Here is a 15,616-nt window from a genome sequence, read left to right as displayed (position 1 = left end):
ATAATACATTATATGTTAATAAAAATATCTAAATAAAAAAAAATAATAATAAAAATTCTAAAAGGCCACAAAGCATCCCACACATTTGAGAGTAGTATCCGTGAGCTGTAGTAGTTCTAAGTCTCTGGGGTTAGTTCTAGCACTAATAGTTTGGGTCTGTAAAGTCCAAGACTGGCCCTGGACCAAATTATAATGTACCTATTTGAGGTGTTCAAGTCCATTACTATCCTCTCTCCAACAGGACTGGAGCGCTTCACAATCTTTGTTTCTCGTAGTGAAACCTGTGTCCAGAGAAATGTCTAACACCAACAAATTACTCATTAGTGTGAATGAAGATGTAGCTCCCCAGGTTGATTTAAATGGTTAAATCTTATCTTTAATTATCTTCTTTCATTCCTTCTACCATGAAGTATTAACTGGGAGCCCTCCATGAGGAGGTTGTTATGTAGTAAGAGAAAGCAACCCCAGAGCCTGCCCCCAAGCAACTTAACCAAATTCGGCTGCCAGTAATTGCAGGCATCAGTTGACCAGAAAGAAAAAAAGCAGTGAAGGGTAGAAATGGGTTTCCTAATTGTCCTTGACATTGGAGATCTTAGGCTGGCATTTACAGGGGCTGCTGTTTCAGGGAGAGATTCTTATGAACTAACTGTAGGAATTAATGTGGATAGTAAAATCTGAAGTCTTAGTTTTACTTCTCTCTTATATTTGTTTAGACTTGAAAGATGATGTTAAGAGCAAAGATCAGGAGAATGAAGAAGTGGTCTGAACAGGAGTAAAACTAAAAAGGAGGAAATTTGAAATAGAGAAACATCATATACTTTTTTAGTCCCCACAGAAGCTTACGAGTGGGGACTAAAAAAGTATATGGATAATTGAAAATTACAGATATGGGCATAAAAAGATCCTGGGTTAGTTATTTCATATTTATCTATCCTCATAATATTGTTTGTACGATAAACATTTTGATAAATCAATTGGACAGCTAAGGATAGGGGAAAAGAAATGCTTATTTATAAAGCACTGATTGACTATAAGCTCAGAAAAAGCCAAATGACAAAACTATGAGACTAATGTTTTAAAAAACTGATGAAGTTAGACTTCATCACTGGAAAGTTAAGCCGGATCCAACAGAAATAGTAGTCTCTGCATACTGTACACTAATTCGACTACCTCCAGAATACTCTGTTTAGCTCTGGATAACTTACTTTGTGGGAGACATTGATAAACTACAGCACACTAAAAGAAGGGAAACTATAAGATTTGGAAAAACCTGAAAAGAATAGTAAATGACGATAAGTTTTAGAAACCTTGGAATTTTAACTTAGGAAAGACAAGGCTGAGGGGGTGTGCATCTGTAGGATTGTTATTATAAATGCTGCATTAGGTTTGTGTAAGTTTAGAGAGAAGAAATAGAATTTTAAAAAAAAGAAACTTTAGGGAAGCAGTTCACTAGCTAAAATAAGGAGGAACTTTCTAATAAGAACTGGTCAACAATGCAATGAACTATTTCAAAAGGTTATAAAATTCTCGTTGCAGAAAACATTTAAGTAAAAACAAGCAAAAAGCACCAACATTTGTTGTGAGGTTGTTCTGGATGGTTCCTAAAGACCCACTGGAACTTTAGATGGTATGTTTCTGTCAAACTTGAGAATGAGAGCTATTTGCTATCTTTGTACAATTCGTCAGGTATAGACATGAGACAGGTCAAATCTTCCCTTACACATCCTCATTCAATTTGGAGACATAAAATGTAATCAGAATAAAGCCAGATAAGAAGAAATAGATTTTATCAGTTCCCATTGGATTGTGTAAGAATATCCTCTGAGTTTATTTTAAAATTCCATTGCTCAAAATCCATTTGATTACTCTCAACCTAATTACTTTGGTCCACTTTGCAATTTCATTCTTGACCTTTAATCTAATCACCAAGGAAAGAGTTAAAATAAGTAACTTCTATAAGCCAGGCACCATACTAGACATATTACGTATATAATTGTCTTAATCTTCCAACCTTATGAGGGTAAAATTATCATACCCATTTTATAGTTAAGTAGAGATTTGCCTATAATTAAGAAAGACACACATAAGATCCTATAGCAAATGCCAGAGCTAGACCTCAAACTCAGGATCTAGATTTTTCCAATGCTCTGCTTAATCACCCTGTGGCTTTATCTTTTCCAAATCAAACCACTAGAGATGGGAATTCACCCACAAGCAGCTAAAATCCAATCTCTTTCTGGGCAAGACCATGCTCATTATTTCATTTGTTTTGTTTTTGGAAACTGAGCTTGTTCCCACAAGAGGACCTAAATAAAGTTGCTTGTTCTTTGAATGAGAATGTTCAAGCCAGTAACTTCCTTTCGAGGTCACTGGTTTCACAGCTCAGGTTGAAAGGATAATGACCCCCCAAATATCCACATGGCAAGGCAGAACAGAGTTTTCAAATGTGATTAAATTAAGGAGTTTGAGATGAGGAACCATCTTGGATTGTCTGAGTAGGCCCAATTTCATCACAAATACCTTATAAGAAAGAAATAGGAAGGTTAGAGCAAGAGAAGCCACCATGTATGATGGAAGAGGGAAAGAGAGAGAGTTTTGAAGATGCAATACTGGTGGCTTTGAAGATGAAGGGATCATGAGGCAAGAAATGCTGGTGGCCTCTAGAAGCTAGCAAAAGCAAAGGGATGGATTCTCCACAAGGAACTCAGCCCTCCTGATACTTTGATTTTTAGGTTTTCTTTACTTCCAGAAATAAGACTGTAAATTTGTGTTGCTGTAAGCCACTGGGTTTGTGGTAATTTGTTACAGCAACAATAAGAAACCACAGCCTAGAATATTCTATTTTGAATGAAGAGAAATTACCATATTGGAGAACATCTTGACAACTGGAGAATCAGGAACTTTTCTGCCTGCTGATGACAGACCTAAGATGGCTGTGAGCGTCCCTCACAGGCCCAAGACCCAGGCAAGAGTGAAGTGGAAGGGAGCGTAGGAGGGAGGCAGAGGGGGAAGGCAAGGAGGAAGGGGCCAACAAGAGAAAAAGAGAGATAAAAGAGTGAACGTAAAGGAGAGACAAAGAACAAGGTACAGTGGGTAATGAGTAGTACCTTGCCACTAACTTGTGTCCTACTAAGAAAGACATACAGGTTCTGGAATGAATCTACAATGTCAACGTTAACATCTTCATAGAACAGGTATTCTATTAACACAAAGAGTGTCAACTTGATTCCAATTGCTGAAAGAGAGGTTTTAAGTTGTTTCTGAGCCTCTCGGATTCACTCCGGTGTTATCTCCTGTTCACATGACAAGGCTAAGAGGAGAAGAGGGGAGATCAGAAAGCCACGCCATAAGCAGGGATTACCACGAGCTCCAAGGAGAGAAGGAAAGCACTACCTTTCATTGATAGCCCACACAGGGGGAGTGTGCAGCATTCCTGCTCCATTCCTTTTCAAGAAGCTGTCCTCATGGGGCACCTGGGTGGCTCAGTGGGTTAAAGCCTCTGCCTTTGGCTCAGGTCATGATCCCAGAGTCCTGGGATTGAGCCCCACATCTGGCTCTCTGCTCAGCAGGGAGCCTGCTTCCTCCTCTCTCTCTGCCTGCTTCTCTGCCTACTTGTGATCTCTGTCAAATAAATAAATAAAATCTTTAAAAAAAAATAAAATAAAACAAAAAAGGACACAGTCCTTAAGCTGTCGTAGCAAGTACCTGATTCTATCTCTGCTTGGCTTTTCACAAAGCCGGACCTGAGGAGTACCCTGCCAGGGTGATTTTTTTGTGTACTCACAGGCAATAAGCAGTTCTGAGCATCTACGGGACCAGCTAGATTTGTACCTGAGCACTCTATAACATGGGGAACTGGTGTCTTGCTATAAGGTCTGCCTCGCTTACCAAAGCAGGTGAACTTGGTTTGAGTGGCTACAACCGGAAGCTGAACAACATGCTACACTTGATTCTATATGAACACTAACTGTAAAACTAGATAACATATATTTGGGCTGCTGAGAAACCATAGAAGCTTACCAGATACAGGCCCTAGTAGATTTTTTTTTCCATTAAAACTTCTTAAGGATCATCTGATCAAAAGTCAGCTCAGACATTGTTACTTTGCGTAAATGACTGTCTCTCTCCGTACCCCAGTTTCCTTGCCTACATCCCTGTTTGTGGGGGCCCTCTTTGAGTCTATGGATATGCAGTGTCCTGTACCCAGTTGGCATTTCAATGGCACTCTCCCTGCCCCTCTGATAGAGCGTACATTTTTTTATGTCATCTGGAATGAAAAGCTCTCTTCAATGCCAGGCAACATCAATGCTCTAAAAATGACATTCATTTGAGAGTTCTCTGCCTCCTTCATCTTTCTCCCATCCAAGTACTAACCAGGCCCGACCCTGCTTAGCTTCCGAGATCAGACGAGATCGGGCGCGTTCAGGGTGGTATGGCCGTAGACCTCCTTCATCTTTCTCCACTTAAAAATGGCTCATCATTTCTGTAAATCCAAAAGTTATCAGTTGTGATCTTTTGCTTGGACACCCTCAGAGCAGGAAAAGAAAAAAAACAAAACAAAACAAAACACAATCCAAACAAAGTGATTGGAGAACCAGACCCCAACAATTAATAGCAACAAAAATATATGTCCATGCTGTAACTGAATTCCTCCTACAAACATTAGTTCTTTCCTTCAATGACTACTTACTTGTTCATGAGGGCATCCTATGTCCCAGGCCCCATCCTAGGCACTTGGGACACAGGGATGAACAAAACAGACAAAGCTCCTGCCTTTAAGGAAATTACATTCTAGAGATGGAGACACACACTAAGTAAAAAGCACAAAACAGAACAACAACGCTGAGTAGAAAACTAGAGAGGGATGAAGTGGGGAGAGGCGGGCATGGGTCGTGCTGCTCTGGGTGGGCGCCATGAGTGATAACAGAAATCACAAAATACCACGCCTGTCATAATTTTACAGTCTGGACAAGAGGCTGAACACCAGAGAATGACATTTAGGGGCCCAAACAAGTTGTTTGGTTTATGGTTTGAGTTAAACTCTAAAAGGATTTGGACTGGGCTGGGAAATTAAAGAAATCGTAGGGAAAAAGAGAAACAAAGAACAGAACACCCATCAGAAGGTTCTTAGCATCACCATGTAGATCAGGAACAGGAGATACACTTTAAAAAAAGACAGACAGACAGACAGACAGACAGAAAGAAAGAAAGAGCTATTCCCCTGATGACTTCCCAAGTGTAGGAGCCCACGTTCCTTTCTGAACTGGGGCCCAGGCCTCTGAGTCGCAGTCCGAAGAGGAAAGCCTGATTTCTGCTTCCTCTTCCCTAACACGCTTGACCCCATCTCTCCTGCAGGACCACGGGGAGGACTGATGAGGTAATGTCTCCAAAGGGGTTAGTGCTCCACGGACTCTTCTGGCAAAATGCAGATTATAACACAGTCTAGAATGGAAATCCTGGAGTTAAAATATTCAAAACATAACATCAAATACATAATCTCTCCCTAATCAGACAGTTCAGAGTACATATGATGTGGCCGGTTTTCCTGTCTTTCCCTAACCACTTAAAAACACCCTAACCTTTGGCCACGAGTATGTGGGTTTTGGGATGCCATATGGAAAAAATACAACTGACTTTTTTTGTGAGCCGTGCAATGGCGTTCCAAAGTAAATCAGGACACACGTATATCAGGCCTGTTCATTTCCTTGGCTATGTGTTTGGCCAGATGATGTCAATACTTCGTTTGCCATAACTCTAGTCCAGCTGGCAAGCCGCGTCTACACACATCATTGGATTTTAAGGATGGAGAGGAGCGGCATGAACCAGGAAAGGAAGTAAGGAACACCAAGAGAGAGAAACTTGACTTTCAAGAGAGACTCAACACATCAGCACATCTTAAAACTTAAGTTGATCATCGAAGGGAAAGCCTCTTGGGAGAGCTGTGAGGAGTGTTATTAAGTAGAGGCCTTCAAAATACATTTCAGACATAGAATTCTAGAGCACTACTAAAGGACAATTAAATCACATCCCCTCACCTCTCCTTTCTAAACTTATTGTCTTATGAATCTGAGGTCATACAGTGCTGTTGGAAATGCCAGACTTACACATGGGAAAACAACCATAAATATATATGTGTACATGCATTATTCTTTTCTGATATTATACCTTCACTTTTGAAACTGAGGATATGCAAATCCATATATATCTAAGTAAACTGGCACCATCTATAATAACGCACTGCTCTGAAACAATCATAGAAATCATTTGGAAAATAGCCTCCCATGTTTTTGGATGCCATCTACATTTTTAGTAAACTTGGGATCGTATTTTCCGTTTTGTAAGGAGCTTTTTTTTTCTATAATTTTGAAAGAGAACAGAAACCACATCTGAGGTGACTGGTTTCTTGGAAGGGCATCTTGAAGTCTGACCTCCTAAAAATGGGTTTTCAAACGTTAATGTCATGAATGCCAGGAGAAACAAGGAAATCCCTGAGCTTACCACAGAACAGACAATGCACAGGTAGTGGCTAGAATATAGGACTTTTTCTGTATAATCTAGGACTGCAGCAAAGTTGAGGTGAGGGAAGTCAACAAAAAACAGATATGATGCTTATAAGAGGGAATATCAAAAACATAAGGATATGGAAAGCAAAACAAGGGGGAAATAAAGAACATCTGAATATTAACCAAAACAAAAATAACATGACTATTTTATTGTCAAACACAGTAACCCTTAAAGTAAAAACCATCATTGGAGATAAGGAGGGATACCTTATTATAAAATGTTCAATTCACCAGAAGGAAAAACTGCTTTAAATTTGTATGCATATAATAATATGGTGTTAAAATATATAAAGCAAAAATTTAAAGTACTTCAAGGGGCAATAGATGAATCCACAACCAGACTGGGAGATTTTAAAATACTTTGAGAATAAATTAGTTGGCTCATTTATTCATTTAAGCTCTCTTGTGTATCCTTATTCAGCAAGAACTCTGTTATATGATTGCTGTGAGTAAAATATATTCTCTATAGGAAAAAATATTCTAAGTAATAATACCATTTGGTCTTTGTTCAAGGCAAAGAAATTAATGTGAGGCCCAAGTTCTATATGAAGTCTTAAGGTTTCTCACCCATCCTCTACTTAAACTATATCAACTGAGAGATTTTTAGAAGGGTTGGGGAAAGACTACCTGCCTGGAATGTCATGGAGATAATTTTCCACATCAGCCTACTTATAGACTTAGAGGACTATCTCTGTTTTTTAAAAAATCCTAATATGTATTTAGCAGTAGTCAGCCACTCTGTTACAATGAGGTGACCAGTAGATCAGAAACTGGATTATTATCTGAGATATACCTGTCCATCCCATCGAGCTGGATTGGCTGGTCTTACTTCTTTGTGTGTGTTTCTCAAGTACCCCTTGGTGATAATAATTTACTTTCTTCTAACAACATTACAGAGCTTACACAAATATTCGATTAACAGTCAATCTGTCCCATTTTGCTGGGGCTTTTTTCTATTCCATGTATTGATAACCACTATATGACAGTTCAGTTGCATTCCGAATCATCTGCTTAATCACACTTGTTGCTCCTGAAGCTCTAGCTCCGATTATACCATTCTTTGCTTTAGGAATCAAGAATTATTTTACTATTGACCATGGGCCAACAAGAAAATGGACCATGGTCTTATCTTTGGCAAGTGAGTACTGTTTCTTATCTTAACCCAAAAGACAAAGATTCAAAACACTTCAATTTTAGGGTTACACTTGTAAATTATTCCTTTTGTAGGTATGTGTATCACTCATCCTGCATGGACAGTACAGTTCATTTTGAGCATTGTTTTAAATGTTCCAGCACTGAGATGAATATAGACTCCTGGCAGCTAGGCAGAGTGCTGGCAGTCTATCACCCTCCATGTAATGCAGGTCTCTAAATAGAGTCTGGACAAATCTGTGCAGTTGTTCCTGCCAAGTCTTTCTACCATGACTGTTACCATCACTCCATGGTCCTGATTTTCAGCCAACGATACATTTATTTAAGTCTGCTAAATTAAAATTGAGGAACAGGTTTTTTGCTTATCTGCCAGATAAGCAGCAAGGGTTACTCATTGAAACCCAGTCAGAGGAAATCTTCCTACAAAATACCTGCCGGTGGGGTACAGATCCTGTTTAAATAGAAAAGCTCCTATAACAAGGATCATCAACTCTAGCCTCTATCATCTTTAGTACCCAAGCTCTCTAGAGTCTTTTTACAAAGCTAATATACTCTTTTCTCAGTTTCTCTAAACCCAAACTATGGATAAATATATCTGCATTCTCTCATTTGGTTCTTTACCCAAAAGCCAGTCTGATCACCACAGAGAAGGAAGGGGTCTATTTCACTCTAGTAAGTGGGATGCATTTCCCCTGATGATGGTTAACGCTCTTCGCTAGGCTAGGTCTCGTCTTTGATCTGCTGACACAATTGATCTTGAATTTCTATTGGTTCTGATGCATCTTGTTTTAAGATTTCTCTCACAAAGCTTTGTTTAATTCTCACTTGCTTGTCGTTTTATGTCTGGCCTTTGAACCCCCAGAGGGGCTTGATTTCTACCCCTCCCTCTTCTTTCATCCTCCTTCTCTTATTTTTTAAAGCTGATTTAGGATGATCTGCATGTAGTGTTTTGGAAATAATGTGCAGGGGGGAGGAGGGAGCCGCATTAGTGAAACAGCAGTGGTGTATTCACAACTTCATTCCGTTTAAAAATGTCTACCTTATTCTCAGAAAGTCTTTGGAGTGCACTGGGGCAGGGCGGTTGCGTCTGTTCCATAAGAACAAGCAAACCAATGGTGAGTGCTATGAAGTGTGTAAACCTGGCAATTCACAGACCTGCACCCCTGGGGATAAAAATCTATTATTTGTTTATAAAAAATAAAAAAATTAAAAAAAAAAAAAAAAAAAAGAACAAGCAAACCAAACAGTCACTTAATGCTGTGGTTCAGTTCTGCTGTCTTTATTGTAGCCTGAGCCTCAAAGATGGCTGCTGTCCGTGCACGGTGCTACTGAAATTTTCCTTCTGCAGAGTAAAATAAGGCCTTGCCCTCATATTACACTTTCAATTTCAGATCTGTGTGGGACCTCACGTGATCTTCAGCACAACCCCGCACACTGGTAGGACAGGAACGGACATGCAAGCTGACAGAGGACACTGGGAACCTCTAGCAACAGAGAAGAGTCTCTCTAAGGGACAAACACTCTTCTTTTCTTTCCTCTTCAGCAGAAATGGAAGGCAAGGTGTCCCCTTTGCTGAAAAGAATCGAAGGCCAGCTGAAATGAGGACGCCAGTATGGAAAAACGCCTGCCAGAAGCCCTGTATACTGTTGTGGGTTTAGAAACTACGCTTCTCTAGTGGGGAGCAGAAAGGCGAGCCCCTTCCCTTGCTGCAGTAAACAAATACTGATGAGGAAGAGGCCGTCATCTAAATGCACATTCCCAGGGTTTTGATGGGTAATTAGCCAAGTGACTATCATCAAGGTTAATGGGCTTCCCTTGGTTAAATTTCCATGGAAATAGATGGAAATCCATGGAAATAGATCCTTTGGGTCAACAAAGTCCTTCTACGGTTTCTGCTGTTATCCAGAAGGCCCAGTTTCATAGCCCACCTCTGGCTTGGCTTAACTGCTGGATTAGCACCAGAGTCTATATTACTCAGAGAGAGGGTCTATTTCCTGGGCCAGCATGTCAACACAAAGCACTAAGGAGAGTTCATCAACAGGCCAAGTAGGATAGACTGAGAGGATCTGCCACACAGTTGTGCAAAGCAGAGCACAGCTTCTGGGAACAGCAGGTAGGGAAAGGAAGCCAGCTATGGGGGTGGATGAAACGCATGAAGGTGCCATGAAAAATCACCTGTCTACTAAAATTACAGCAAAACAGCATGCGGGTGAATTTAAGGAAGATCTTTATGCAGATGGGAATTTACTTTTTTTTTGCACCTGCTGTCAGTAAGCATTAGACCAGAAACATCAGCAAACATTGATTAAGCATATTGCCTTGATAAAACTTCAGGCAAAAGAAGAAAGTAGTTCAGCCGCCCCAAAGCCCAGAAGACAAATTACTCTTGGTACAGCAATTAGAATGGGGGAAATTGCTGTACCTTTTTGAAAAAGCACTCAGAGCTTGGTTCTGTAGACAATCTAATAATAGCTGATATGACTTTAGAGAAAACACTAGCACTCCTATCATGCTTCGTAATTTTTTTTAAGTACTTCAGGTATATAAAATACCACATGACCAAAACTATGACAGTCAGTCTATTTCTAAGCTATAGCTCAGACTGATGCTTTAAACTAGTTTCCTTCAAGAAATATGTGGTATAATAAGTGAAATAAGAAAGACTTTAGGGACCCGGCATTCCCTCAACTTCCTGTAGCAATGTTCATCCTGAGCTGGGTTTTCTGTCAATTTTCCTCCAGCAGGTCGATAGCATGAATGTTTCACAAGCAACTTGAAAATGCATTAGTCATTTTGGGATCCATTTCTTCAGTGTTCTTGCTGATCCTTCTGACTGTGCAGCGGCAGTTGGGCTATGAGCACAAAATAATGTTCCTGGGTGAGAGGACCTACGTGTGCTCTGCGGCAGTGACCACAGGTAAATTCTAGTTTGTTGCCAGTTTAAACACAGCAGGCTGAGTGAGGGTTGAAGTCACGTAGGTTTCTGTGTGTGTACATGTGTGTTGGACACTTAGCCGCAAATGCATACACTACTACTTCTGTTTTGTATTGCTTCTTTCCTTGAAATGGAAGGGAAATGAAATTTATATTTATTGTGTATTCATTATGTCAGGCTCTGTGCTGGGCCTGATGATAGTCTAGTGCTTAGGCACATGGCCTTTGAAGTCAGACTGCTCAGGTCAAAACCCTGGGTCTGCAGTCACTAGTCAGGTAACACGAGACAAGAGTGTAACCCCTCCGAGCTTCCTTTTTCTTGCCTACTAACCATGATATTAATAGAAATTATTTCAAAGCGTAACTGGAAGGATTCAGTAAGTATAAACTGCTTAGCACATGGCAATTTACAATAGATGAGATACTATAACATCTCATTTAGCACAATAATTGTCCTACGAGGTACAAGCATTATATATCTATTTTATAGATGTGAGCACAGAAGCTAAGGAAAATGAACTCAATTTCTCACAATTTTAAAACTAGCCATGATGTCTCCTATGAAACAAAGGAAAAGAATGAACAACTATATTCATTAGGGGAATGCTAGCTGCTGTAACAAATGAAACTCAAGTTTGCAAAAGCCCACATGCAGAAAAAATTAATTTCTCTCATGTAACACTTTAAGGTGGCTTCCCAGTTGGTAAATAAGTCTCCTCCCCATCATGATTCATACATCCGGCTTTCTTCCATGTGGAAGTTCTGCCATCCCCTAGAACCTTAAAGCCAATCATGTCCAGTGAGCACAAGGGGAAAGAAAACATGGAAAAGGTATACTGACTTCTTAAAATTCTGGACTCAGAGTTATCCAGGACTTCTGCTGGCATTCCGTGGGTAAGAACCAAATACACGGCGACACCCAGGTGCAGAGAGTGCTGGGAAGGACGGTCCCTAGCCAGGCAGCTGCTTCGAGTGACAGCCTTATCCTGTGGTGGGGGAATACAGTGTCAGTATAATATAGCATTCATTCCCTGCTGCCATTAGGTCAAAGGATAGCATCTTCAAGCACGAGGCACATTATTTGATTTAGACATATTGTTTTATTCCCCTCCTATTCCACACAATTTCTCCAAATCAAAACTTCACTCCTCTTCTTCATTGTCCTTATTTTCAGATCTATCTAAAAGGAATTTTAGATCAAAGGAATTTTAGATCTATCTCTTTCAGGGTCTTCAACAACTCTCTTCATGGGTCAAGGTACTTGTGCTATGCTAAGTCTGATGGAGAAAAGAGCAGGAGGAATCTGGCCAATTCAACTGATAGCCTGAAGCTCATTGTTTTGTTATGCATGTGCTTTCCTGGGCTTCAAATATTGATAAGGGCCATGAAATGAGCCCATCTTTTAAAAAATCAAAGCCCTGTCTTGGTAGTGAACAAAAGGGGTTCTGCATTGAACAGCTAGTGTTAACCCACAGAAAAACCATACTAAATGCCTGCAAGTGGAATTCAGTTAAATGAATAATTAAACAAGACCACACACATAATCAATGACCCCTGTTTCAGTTATCTATCACTGTGTAAGGAACCACTTCAGAACAGTGGATTTAACCACAACCATTTTATTACCCTCATGATGGAGTGAGTTGACTGGGCTCATCTGGGCAGTTCTGCTCTGCATGATGTCAGCGAGGCTGCAGTCATCTGGGAGCATGATTAGGCTGGGTCCTCCAAGCCGGAGCCCTCATAAGAACTGGTGCCATGGTGGGGACAGCTGAAAGACTGGGGACAGCTGGGTCACTGGGGCAGTTGGCTTGGAATTCCCATGGAATTCCCTTTCTATATGGCCTCTCTACGAGATCTCTTTGGTAAGGTAGCCACATCTCTAATATGGCAGCCCAGGATTCCCAAAAGCATAGAAGTAGAAGCTACCAAATCTGCCTAAGACTTTGTCCCAGGACTAGCATAAGGTCTTTTCTGCCAAATTCTACGGTTAAAGTGAGGCAAAGATCCAGCCCAGGTTCAATGGGCTGGAAACATAAAATGGTATATACTATAAGGTGTGGTCCTCTGGGTACCATTTAAGGGGTTTTTAACCAAATTCCAAGCTCAACAATAAAAATAAGCACCATGCCAGACCCAAGTGCAGTCAGCATGGCCTTTTTGTTCTTCCCCCTGTTCATTCTTTCCTGGGAGTCTGTTTTACAGGGGAGTATTGCCATTCCACGGCGCTCCTAACCTCAGAGTGAGCCAAGGCCAAGAGCGGCAGTCTGAGTTGTGATCACTTAACTCCATTTTTAGATGGTTCTCTCACTGTTCTACTTTCAGATGCATAAAGACATGGCATGAACAGATCAGAGGAAAGTAGAACTGGAGATGAGGAGGGGCAGACATCCCATAACAAATGGGGTGGCGGTAGAGCCAAGGGCCATGGACAGATATTAGAGGCTGGGATGCCTGTGTAATCTCCGTAAGAATTGATGATTTGGGGATCTCATTTAGATACAGTGGAAATATAAGAAACATTTATAATGTAAAATCCATAGGATTTGATGACCAGTGGCTTTAAGAGGGAAGGGAGAAGAGCTTGAGTGTGGGAGCCTGAGTGGCAGGATGAGTGAGTTCCATCAGATACCAAGAAAGGAAAGAGAGTAGGAGGAGTGTTGGGGGGTAAATGATGGAGATTTCACTTTTGAACACATAGAATTTGAGGTGTTTGTAGGAGATGTACTGAAGTTGAACAGTGGGCAATTGGATATATGTTTCTATGGTGGTATTTGTTTTTCCTTTCTTTTCCTTTCCCTTTCCTCCTTATTTATTCCCATTGCCCATGTTTCCTGCTTTGTATAGGGGGAAATTCCCCACTGAATGAGTCCCACATCCCAGTATAAAATCTTAAAGGGCTAGATTTTGTTTTCTCTGCCCTATCGTAGCTAAGATATGTACACCTGAGGCAGGTTTAACCAATCAATTGCACCCATCCGATGAATTAGGAATGAATTAGGAATGAGTATGAATTAGGAATGAGTAACTTAAAAAAAAAACAAGAACAATGGGATGCCTAGGTGGCTCAGTGGGCTAAGCCTCTGCCTTTGGCTCAGGTCATGATCTCAAGGTTCTGGGATAGAGCCCTGTATCGGGCTCTCTGCTCAGCAGGGAGCCTGCTTCCCGCACCCCCCCCCCCACCTGCCTCTCTGCCTACTTATGATCTCTCTCTCTCTCTGTCAAATAAATAAAAATCTTAGAAAAGAAAAAAAAAAGGAACAAGGACAACGGAGTCTTTGTTCTGCAGGCAGCAACACACCCACTTTCTAAGGAAGAATGGTCTCTGGTAGTGCAAACTATGGTGTCCAGTGCTTAGGACAGCAGGGACCCTTCTAGACTCATGACGCTGCTTAGCTTTGGCTTCCCTTTCTTCTAGCCCATTAGCTGGGTCTTGCTTTTTAAGTTTTGCAAAATTAATTGAGCTACAAGATATATTTTTGATAATTTACATTTTGCTTGAGTAAGCCTCTGTAGCTTGCAGCTCAGATCCCTAACCAGCTTATAATCTGGAACCTGAAGCAGGGACTGGGGATTCCTCAGAGAAAAGATGGCGGTAGAAGCCACAGGGGTGAATGAGATTGTCCAGGGTCCAGAGAGAAAGTGTCAGGGTGAAAAAAAGAAGTGGGTCAAGGACAGGGCCCTGAGGAATAGTTACATGAAAAGGCTGGGCAGGGCGGAAAGCCAGCACTGTGCCCCTGAAGGCAGTCACTTCAAGGACTATCTTCCTCTGCCAGTTTCCCCAGAGTGAGACCATCTAGGGCACAATGGATTCAGGTGTCGGGGGTATTTAGGACTCAGAGTCCCACTGATAGAACAGATCTGTTGGAATGACAAGTCAGAGAAACCATGAAAACCATCAAGGGCAATGGACAGAATTGGAAGCACAAGGCCGACATCAGCTGTCAGGCAAGGAGCAACCGGGGACCTGGAAAGGCAGAAAGGCTGAGGCACAGCTCTAAGGTAGAGGCTCAGGGATGTCTGGAGTCCAGAGTTAGGGAGAATACGCTGGAAGACATACCAAGAAGGAGGCTGCTCTCAGGGCAGAAGCTGTTTGCCATTCTGTCCTTTAACACCTGAGACCACCTGTTCCGGGGTACCTGGTCCTGGCCTTAAAGGTCTGTCTGTATAGCTGAAGAACAAGTAAGAGCCCCACAGGGCATGACATTCATCACTGAAGAGGAGCAGGAGTGCTGGGCTTCCTGGGAAGTTCTCACTCCAGGCAGCAAAATAACTGGGTGGTTTAAATTATGAAAAGGTTTTGTGCAAATCAGAACCAAATAAGACATGGCTTTTCTGGATATGAGTTCATTCCTAGCATCAAGAGCTACTAAGGGTGAGGAGCCCTAGTGGCCAGGCCCTCCCCATACTCCGCCGTCTGCTGCAATCCCTGCCTCTCCCGCTGAGCGGTGCTGTGTTGTGTGGGAGGCACAAATTCCTTCCTAGCTGGTACTACCTGATTTCACCCTGCAGTACACACCTTGGGCTTTAACTCAATGCCTAAGTCTTTCCAATGAGGCTGAAGCATCTCCCAGTATTCAATGTCTCTTGTCTTTCCCCAGAGTCACCCACTAAACACTAACAGATGCAAGTAATGTGTAGGTGACCTAGATGGCTTATATATAGACATCAACACGAAACTTTTATGCCTCAACTTCAGACCAATCCTTACCATAGGACGTGGTGTGTTTTCCTTACCACAGCTTTTTCTTCTTTGCTCTCGTGCTCTTCAGAAAAGAACTAGGACACTGAAATGTGAGGAGGTAACGGCATGGGGTGACTTCAGTTATCTGATGTCTCTGAAGCCTGGCCAGTCGACTTGTCCTCAAGAAGATATGGAAGCTTCAGACATAGCTGCTACTTTGCGAATGATTTTGTGATCCTGGTGGCCACTGTAATGACTTAAATGGCATTTTAATTAGCTGCTC

The sequence above is a fragment of the Mustela lutreola genome, chromosome 5 (assembly GCF_030435805.1).
Source record: "Mustela lutreola isolate mMusLut2 chromosome 5, mMusLut2.pri, whole genome shotgun sequence".
NCBI lineage: Eukaryota > Metazoa > Chordata > Mammalia > Carnivora > Mustelidae > Mustela > Mustela lutreola.
This window is presented reverse-complemented; position numbering follows the sequence as displayed.